The sequence below is a fragment of the Sinocyclocheilus anshuiensis genome, unplaced genomic scaffold (assembly GCF_001515605.1).
Source record: "Sinocyclocheilus anshuiensis isolate Anshui unplaced genomic scaffold, SAMN03320099.WGS_v1.1 scaffold51, whole genome shotgun sequence".
NCBI classification, from domain to species: domain Eukaryota; kingdom Metazoa; phylum Chordata; class Actinopteri; order Cypriniformes; family Cyprinidae; genus Sinocyclocheilus; species Sinocyclocheilus anshuiensis.
In genome coordinates, this window is record NW_015548296.1 from 1,770,848 (window position 1) to 1,781,211 (window position 10,364).

General features: G+C 37.2%; 1 protein-coding gene across 3 annotated transcripts in view; it reads right to left on the reverse strand.

The window, feature by feature from the left end:
• The window catches only part of cdh4 (cadherin 4, type 1, R-cadherin (retinal)), a 263,794-nt gene that overhangs the window by 147,782 nt on the left and 105,648 nt on the right, over positions 1 to 10,364 (reverse strand). The window lies entirely within an intron of this gene.

Here is a 10,364-nt window from a genome sequence, read left to right on the forward strand (position 1 = left end):
GAATGGTATTCTTTGTAAAGAAGACACTCCAAGCTTTCAAATGAACCCATATATGGGCTGATACCATATAAGGAAGGTTATGTAAGTGAAGCATAAACATTTTTAACGTCATTTTGGACCCGTATCCGGGTCCGCAGAGTTTAACTGGTGTCACTTTCCACTTTACCTTTACCCAGATCCTTAGACAGCTCACCCTCAGCCACGGTGCAGGGAGCGGAGCTCCACTCCACGCTCTCACTGTCCATGGCACTCTCCCCCGTGGCGAGCTCTGTAGCCGGCTCTCGCACCTGGTCACAGGCTCGGGCTCCGGGACGATTCTCAGCACTGTCGCTCTCTCTGGTGATGGCTCGTCGGTCACGGCGGGCTCTGGCTCTCCGTCAGCAGTGGGCTCGGGCATGCACTCCACGCATCGGGGAGATGGTGGACTGGGCTCTGGGTCGGGAGTGGCACTGGCGATTAATTCCTGGGAACCGGCGGGGAACGGAGATCCATTTCTCGCCAGTGTCCACTCCACAAAGGCGGCGAATTCAGCTCAAGGGCCATCTTCGGACGACGGTGCTCTGCATGCGGTGTTGAGGCTGGCGTCATAGAACACGCAGAGCGCGTCGTCCGGATAGGTGGTGAGATGGGCCACAGCCAGAAACAGTCTGGTATGACCCTCGAGCAAATTTTCCCCCTGCTCCAGCAGGAGGAGGATGAATTCGGGGCGAAGGAGGGGATCCATAGGGCACACAACGGAAACAAAAAACAGAGTAAAAAGAGAAACAAAACGGAGGGTACAAACGGAGGTAACTGTTTGGGGTCGGGTCTTCTGTCACAATTCACTCGGGGAGCAAGGAACGTGGAAATGAGGAGCATTTGAATAACACAGTCTTTAATAATCCACAGGAAAACCGAGAACAAGGAGGACATTCAGCAAGTAGACCCAAAAAAGAAGAACTGAAAGGACTAGGGCTTTTAAAGGCAGGATAATTGGACCGAGACACACCTGGAATCAAATTAACACAATCAACATGAGGAAGAAACTGGGTCACAGGGGCAAAAACACACACAAAATAGTCCATAATCCTGACATATATATATATATAGTAAAGGGTAAATTATCACATATAGGCCAATCAATAGTGGTAGGGTAATGGTGGTAGAGTAAATTATCACATAACCTCATTACATAGTGTTTAATTAGTATGTTCAGTCAATGCCGCCCATTTATCACCTTTATTAAAACAGTTATCATTTATCACATTTATCAAAAACTATTTTACATTTTTAATGCAATTTTATGCAAAAACCTGACTCCAGGCAGACTGATGCAATAGCTTGTCAAGAAAGAGATCAAAAACCCATTTTACTTTATTCATGCAATTCTATGTAAATGGAAGTTCAAGATCAGTGCATTGCATTGTGGGATACAGCATCCTGTTCAGTGTGCTCCCTTCACGTTTTGTAATGTGGTTATTCTGGGTATCCCATGTACACAGGAATGTGCACAATATACATACTGCACACTGCTGAAATGGTAGTTGTAAAAGTAGTTGTAGTATGTTGGTGTGCTACTGAACATTACCTTAGGCTGGTGTACTACTCTGACTTCTGCCACGGTAATGAAGAAGCAAAAGGTAATCCAGGAAGTAGCAGTGAAAACAATAACAAGGCTCACCCTCATTTCTCTTTTCCTGTTTGAAGCCGTGTCTCCATTTGATACATACTAACACAAAATGCCATTTTGTGCTGGAAACAAATATACACTAATGTTCAAATGTGTGAGTTTATTTATTTATTTGGAAAGAAATTAATACATTTATTCATAAAAGATGCATTAAAGTGATCAAAAGTATCAGTAAAGACATATAATGTTACAAAAGATTTCTATTTTAAATAAATGTTGTTCTTTTGAACTTTCTTTTCATCACAGGTTTTCACAAAAATATTAAGCAGCACAATTGTTTTCAACATTGATGATAATAAGAAATGTTTTGTGAGCAGCAAATCAGCATATTAGAATGATTTGTGAAAGATCATGTGACACTGAAGACTGTAGCAATGAAAAATTACTCCAAACATTCAGCTTTGCCATCACAGGAATAAATTACATTTTAAAGTATATTCAAATAAAAAAACAGTACTATATATATTATAAAGTATTATATTATATTATATTATATTATATTATATTATTCCACAGGTCTGATAAATGCTTTATTCTGATTGTTTGACAAATGTTCTATGGTGTGGAATATTTTTTTATTAAACACACAGCTATGAAATAGTTTCAGGTCTGTCGACCGCATTAGCGTTGGGCGATATGCTCAACTGTCATATCGTCCTATCATCAGCCTGTGAGATTGCCGATATACAATATTATCATGCAAATTTATTTAATTATTTATTTACATATTGCAGGAAAGTGAAACAACTCCAGCGTAAGGCTAAAAGAAGCCTAATGTTTTTAATTTGTATTTAACATAATAACAATTTAATAAAGTGTAAGATACTAATTATAATGCTTACATTTCCTCAGTTATTCAAAAAGCAGATACAGAAAATGAGCAAAGAACATTTACATTATCAAAGAACACTGACTTCAATCTAGCGCGAGTATATGCACTTTTACAAACACTCCCGTTATAATCAGTGAAGCTGTCTACACTGTATGATGAATAAATCTCTTATTCATCATACAGGAAATGGAGTGTTTACTATTGGCCTTTTGCATCGACACACTATTTTCCTATTTTGATACTGTAAAGCTGCTTTGACATAATCTGTATTGTTAAAAGCGCTATATAAATAAAAGGTGACTTGACTTGACTTATACTTACATCGCACTTACATCTGCACTTCGTCGTTTATGATGAGAGAATTCACGAATCAGAATTCAATCAGCGCGTGCACTCAACAACAAAACTCTGCTGTTTCAGCGATGACTCATTTAAACGTCTCTGATTGGCCATTGCATTCATAAAATCAACGGAATCGTGTGTGATTGGTTATAACACGCAACACTGTACAAACACGGAAAAAGAAATATGATGGAACAAATAAGCCGTAATATTAATTAGATAGTATTACTAACCTGATAATAATAATAATAATCGTCTTGCTATCTCTGGTGATATCTACAGTAGGTGATATCTCTGACTATCATCGTTACACGATATTATCATCTATCGGCACAACCCTAGACCGCATTATCCACGTTCCACATATCACTTCACCAGAAAAAAAGTCTTTAAAAAATTTCCTTTTATTAAACTCTAACATTATAACAATCTTACCGACCCCAAACTTTTGAACGGTGACAAATCATTCTGTGATATCAAGACATTCCAATTTAGCCCTACTGTCCTACTACATAAACGTCTGCACTTTCCTATAACAAGCAAACCGCGTACCTTTTATACCAAGCAGCAGTATGTAAATTGTGATTCGCCCCTGGTGTACACAAGGAAGGACCCCGGCAGCCATTTCTGCCACCTCAAACTTGTTTTGCCACAGCGGCAGCAGGACCGGCTGGCAAATGAACTCACTGCAAATGTACAACCATATAATGAGCTGCATGTTCCCTGTGCCTAAAGGTACACTTATGACCTTCAGAAACACACACGCCACAGTGATGTGTGTTTTCCCCCGAAAGCCTTTGAAGTACAACCGCTGACATTTTTCCCCTAAAATGACTTCTTCATCTTAACTGCATTCCCACCCGTCCCCTGAGTCTACAGTGCGTGGACCCTCCTGTTTGATGATGACACACACACGCACACACGAGTGGACTTCTGCCAAAATTTATGTTCACTCTTATAGTGAGACCAATGGCTTATCTATGCCTGGAAACTATTCTCAAAAAAGGCATGGAGGGCCAGTATTCTATTACACAGGCACACAAATAGACACACAAACACACACATTCCCATTGCAACTTCTCTACCCAGGCAATATTCTGTTCTGTTATATTGTTTCTATCACATTTTCCATTAAAACTGACATTTCATCTCAATAAAGCCCTTGAGGCGGAAACTTAAACACTAGCACAGAGGTAAGAATAGATGTGTGTGTTTGTATGTTCTTCTGTATGAGTGCGTGAATGTGTGTCCGTGTGTGTGTGTGTAAAAATGGCACATTGAGAGAATGGAAAATGACACACTGTCATTCTGTGAAGGTACAGGGGTTCATTATATGCACTGTTATTGAAAGAGTAAAGCAATTACACCTGTCTGCGGTGGGGGCCAGTTATCAACGCACAAGACAATTATCAAAAGGACAAAATGAACGTCCTCTCTCTTTCTCTCAACCCTCTTTTTCTGTTTTTTCTTCTTTCTGACTTCTGCTGTTAGTTCTTGCTGGTGGATTCAATTCAACAACGAATAAATGTAACATTGAAAATGTCATTTTAATGCACAATGCACTCATGCTAGCTCTTCCTGTACCTCTTTTCAAACCATCAGAAATTTTCAGTAATAGCTGACACAGATGTTTTGCAAAAATATCTTGCTTATGTAATTTTTGGTTTTAGGGTTGTCATTTTATTTACAATAAATCAAATGACACATCATTCTATGCATCCATTACATATTCAAAGGTTGCATGTGATTTTGTCTTCTTTGGTCTGATTTGGTCACAATGTTACAAAAACAGCATATGATGTTCCTGTCGGTGTGAACGCAACAGCTGACTTATGTAGGCCTGTGAAAAAGAGCATCCAATGCAATATGAAACGCACTACTATTCAAAAGTTTGGAGTCAGTAACAATGTATGTTTGTATGTATTTTCTTTTAAAGAAATTATTACTTTTTTTAGGACCTACTAATTTGATAAAATATGTCAGAAATCTTTTGTAACGTAATAATATGTTTTACTAATTGAAATAATGTTGTTCATTTAAACCTTCTATTAATCAAAGAATCCTGAAAATGATTTTAAATTTATATAAGAATATCTATATGAGATAAGATTATTTTGATCAAATAAATGCAGTTTAATTAGCATAAGAAAATAAATAATTTTGATAATTGATATATTTTGAAGTACTGTTATATTTGATGTTGCACAATGTTGAAACATGTCTTTGGAGTTTAAACTTTATTAAAATAATATCTCATGTACAATTCCTCCATTACAATAACACAGCACAGCACAGGTGTTGTGAAGGTAAAATTAGCCTTTGTTTATTTCTAGGTAATTGTATCTGATTAAAGTTGTAAATTTAATTGAAACTTGCGATGACTGTTGATATATTAAAGATATTTGAGGAAATTTTTTCAAAGCCGTAGGCTAAATTGTTTCTGAATACATGAGCAAAAACCAAAAAAGTCCCTTCTTTTCTCTTCCCCTGGTTCACGCTCTCTCTTGAATGAACGAGTGATCCTATAGACCCCTGCAGAGCAGCTAAACCTTCATCTGCGAAGCGGACTGCTCTCAGGAGGACAATAAATGCACACATACCCACGCTCCGCCTGACAGTTTGTGTCCTCTCCTGAGCACAATACACAGTCACATATAGAGGTATGACCACTATACCTCACTGCCAGCCCGTAAATTCCTCCTTTTCCAGGCATTTACATCTCTTTTTATTTGTTTTGATAAACACAGCATGCAAAATAGGGTTGTTGCCTCTTGTGAACACTCCATTTCCAGTTTCCATTCCTTCATGATTACTGGATTTTTAAAAATCACTTTAATCATTTCACACTGATTTGGAGAGCAATTGAGAGCAATTTGGAGACACTGATATATTTTAAATATAGCTGTCAGCTGGGAAAATCTATTAATATTTATATTACTGAGAAATTTACATCAATTTCCACAACTTTTTGAAATGATATTAATTTTATTTGTCATTTGTATTTATATTATTTATTTAAAAAGGACATTTCAGGACAAACAAATAAATCAATCAATTATTATTACAGTCTCTCCACCCTCTTGCCTCTTTTTTATTTTGTTTTCCCTTTTATTGAAAGTCCACTGTTTTGCTATTCCTTCTGCTGTCTTCAGACATCACATGAAATGCATTTAATTGTTTTACCCCTCATGTTTAATTATGTACTGAAGCTGTACTCAACAGTAGCGGAGTAATTGTCCAACTCAGCACAAAGGTCTTTATTCTCTTTGTGGGAAATATTGGCTCTTCACTAATCAGCTAAAGAAAAAAAAAATCAATATTCAATTCCTTTAAAAAAGAACAGCGATCAGTGCATTCAAAGATACTTTTTTAAATAATAGAGACTTTTTCTATTACCACACAAAACAATAAAGGCATTGTGCATTTGTAGCAAACACACGCACAGTCTTCTATTAATGCAGAATTAGACTAATGTTGTTCTTTTTTATTACACCACTGAACAACAGAGATCCGCATGTGTGCAATTTTATGTGTGAATCTATTTTAGTCTGATCCAATAAGGAGATGTCAGTAATGCTCAGCCCTGACAGGATGTGAAAAACGCAATGTTCCGCATCAATTACCTCCTGCTGGGTCACAGAAAAGGTTACCTGGCATCGCTACCCCAAATCAGGGAGTGTGACAGGGGTTCAGGGCGGGCTCCTTTTGTGAGGTTCAGCATAACCCGTATCACCCCTCCTCGGATGCTGATGATGACGAGGAGGTGAAGACAAAAGGAAGTGTCAAGAACAAAATGAGTTCAGTCAACAATTAAATGCCTCAGTCTTGCAGATTAAAAATGACAGGTGAGAACAGGGAACTGTAGGGGGAAAAAAGTGAGGAAGAAAAACAGAGGGGTAGATGTGGGAGAGAACATAAAAGATATGTCTTTCCATTTAAAGGGATTTTAAATTGGATCTGATAAGCAATTAATTGACTAATTGGCCATAGGAGAGCAGGTTATTTCCCAAGAGTTGCCTGATCTGCTTGCAGTACTGCACTCGGGCAGAGAAATAGTGGTGAATCTACAGTGCTACATCCATCAAGTGTGTGAGTATGTGTGTCCATAGCATGTGGGTGCAGGGTATGTGACATGACAAGATCATCTCTGGAATAGAAAAAAAGAAAGAATCATGGCCCAAATGAGAAGTCAGAAATGGCACATTTGTGAATTTACCTCCAATTACCATTACATTGCCTCAGGATATACAGAGCTGCATTAGCGCATCAGCCTCCAAGCTTAAAACAACTCAAAATCTTCAAAAGTGTGATATGACATATCAGCATAAGTGTTATTTTAGTACTTGAATATACTTATTGAATATATTAGCTTTGAATATATTTGGATTTTTATAATTTAAGGTTAAGTTTTGGAATTTTTGTTATCTGCTTTTGTTATTTTAAATTTTCTTGTTTTTAAATATTTATATTTAGCTTTAATTTATTTTTATTTCAGCTGTAGATTCAGGCAACATTACAATTTTCATTTACGTTTCTCATCTAATATTTATATTTTATTTTACTTAAAAATAATTACTATTCTATTCTATTCTATTTTATTCTATTAATACTTGATGGATATGATGGGAGATATAGCAACTGAAACAATGAACCACTGGAAATTTGTATCGCTGGTATCATTAGTCTAACTTCTATAGTGTTTAGGCAAAATGTTGCTGCATAAATTTGATTCATCACAATTTAAAATTAAAATTAAAAGTCAAATAAAATAAAAAATAATAAAATAAAATAAAAAAATAATAAAATAAAATAACAAAACAAAACAAAATAAAATAAAATAAAATAAAATAAAATAAAATAAAATAAAATAAAATAAAATAAAATAAAATCTGAACAGTCCCACTAAAACACTTACATGAGTTGCACCGGTGTTGGTGTGGCAGACTTGCAATACTTTGATTATGCCACAGATTTGGGGGAATCCATATATGAATGCCTAACATGGAGTTTTCCATATATAATAAACTGGCAGGACAAAGTATTTTAACGTTAAAAAATAAATAAACCTTTCACTATCAACCAAACATTTGAGAATATTGCGATAAATCTGCTTATACAACCCACGCCTAATATCATATGCCAGTGTAAAAGGATCATATGCCAGAGTAAAAGGAAACATACTGTGCAAATTTCTGCCATCACATTTGTGCTTTTAAACAGAAATAAACAGTGCTCTACTGGGTTCCAGTGTGCACTAAATTCAAAAGTGGAACATGTGGTCTTCTTCTGTATTAAACCAATCATTTTTTTAAATTCTATATTTCTTTGGTGCATTTGCCCAACTATGTGCTGGCAAGCATCCTTGGTTGATTCCAAGTGCCTGTTAGTAAACAGAGTGATCGCATTATCCAAAGCCATCTGCTAATATGCAAGAATGTGACATTCGTCGTGAAACAGAGCTGGCTCACTTCCTGACGTTCCTGCCGGACATCGAGGACAGTGACTGTTGAACATGAGCTACCGAATGTGGTACACCTAGCAAAGAGGGAGCAGGAAGCACTAAAAATAATTTGTTTGAAGTATGCCCTGACCATTTTTTAATCACAAACACATCAAATGTGTCACATAAATATAGCACATTGGAAATTAAACGAATTAATATTAATGAATTTGAAACACCCAGCGCGCCAGACTGAGAACTTTTGGTGTCAATCACACAAGCCTGAAATATGTCGGCTCTGAAAGGACTATCTCTCTTGCTCTTCCTCTATATTTTTCCTTTCACAGCCATGGCAGGTTGATCCACGGCCATTGGCTGCCATGTTCACATCTATAACTCATGAGTCAGCAAAACCTTTGGCGGACAAACTCAAAACACATTTTGGTTCCTTCTCTCTCTCCTCTCATCTCCCCAGCAGACCTCGCCACTAACCCTGAGAGGAGAACGTTATCAGGAAATCACTCTGCTTTAATTAGTTACGTGGCGTTACTCTCTTCAGATCTTGTCTCCTGCTGCTCTCAGCATGAGACTGAGCTGCTCAGATTAAAGTGTGTGTCTGTGTGTGTACATATGTGCATTAGTGTCGTGTGTATGTGTCCTTCAAATTAGATCCACTCATGCATCATTAAGCAGTTGCTGGCATAGTTATTGCAGGATATGTTACATTTAAATTAATTTCCGACCCATAATACAATGACAAACTAGTACACACACATTTAAACTCAGTTCTGAATTAATTGTCTGTTGAGATGAGGGAATTTAAATGAAACAGTAAATGTATCTCATTTGACCCAAAAGGTCAAAACATATCCTAATGTGCCATTTCACAAATATGTTTTGTATATATATTTTGTTGTTCAAAAATTTGGGGCCAGTATGTTTTTTTTGTTTGTTTGTTTTTTAGAAATGACAATAATATTATTTCTTTGTCTAATAAATGCTGTTCTTTTGAGTTCTTTTGAACTTTCTATGAGTTAAAATAGCACTTTAGGATATTTTTGACCTCTTAGGTTAAACGAGTTAAATGTATTGTTTCCACAAATATATTAAGCAGCGCAACTGTTTGCACAACACTGATAAAAAAAAAAAGTTTAAAAGTTTCTTGAGCACCAAATGAGCATATTAGAATGATTTCAGAAGTATCATGTGACCCCTACACATGCTGAGCCCCTTTTCATAATTGCGAGCTTCAGCTTTCAACATAAATGTAAAGACAGTACACAATGTCGTTAGTTTTACCATCAGTTCAAGCCCAAAAGGGGAACAGAGTCACGTGACAGACACAGTGATGATGCTCGTATGTATTTGCAGTACACAAGCCTAAGCCACAAGCCAAGCTTAAGAAAGCTGACTCCACTGTGATGTGACCCTGTCTCTCTCTCACGCACACACACACACACACACACACACACAACGCGATACTCTACACGGCGCAAAACTCTGCATTTGAACAGTCAATAGCAAATACTTAAACTATTCAGAAAACATACTTACAGTAGCTGATTCAGAATAAGCGCCAGTTCCCTTTCAGTCGGTCACTCTCGACGTCATGTCGGATGACCGTCTGACGTGACGTCTCCGTTCCCTCCTTCAGGGAAAGAGGGTTACAATACGTAACCGAGACGATTGTCATAGCAAAGTCAGAATTGACCCAATTTTTTTTAGAAATAGCCTTTGCACAGCCAGCCTTGTAGGCTACTCTCCTAGGTTCACAAAACTGTCGTCCATAAAATGCGTTGCACAAATTCGAACATCTGGGTTGTGCTGTTCTGTTGTAAATAAATCTTAACCGATGATTCCTCATTGCATCTACTTTCGGAAGGCCAAATAAAGTGATTTTGCTTTCACACAGAAACACACAGCGTCTCCCTGACATGGCTGCATCAACCCTACTGCGGTTCCTGAAACCACGCCTTCTTTCTTTGCATGAACATTTGGGCAGCATTACGCAAATTTACATTTACATTTACATTTAGTCATTTAGCAGACGCTTTTATCCAAAGTGACTTACAATTGGGGGA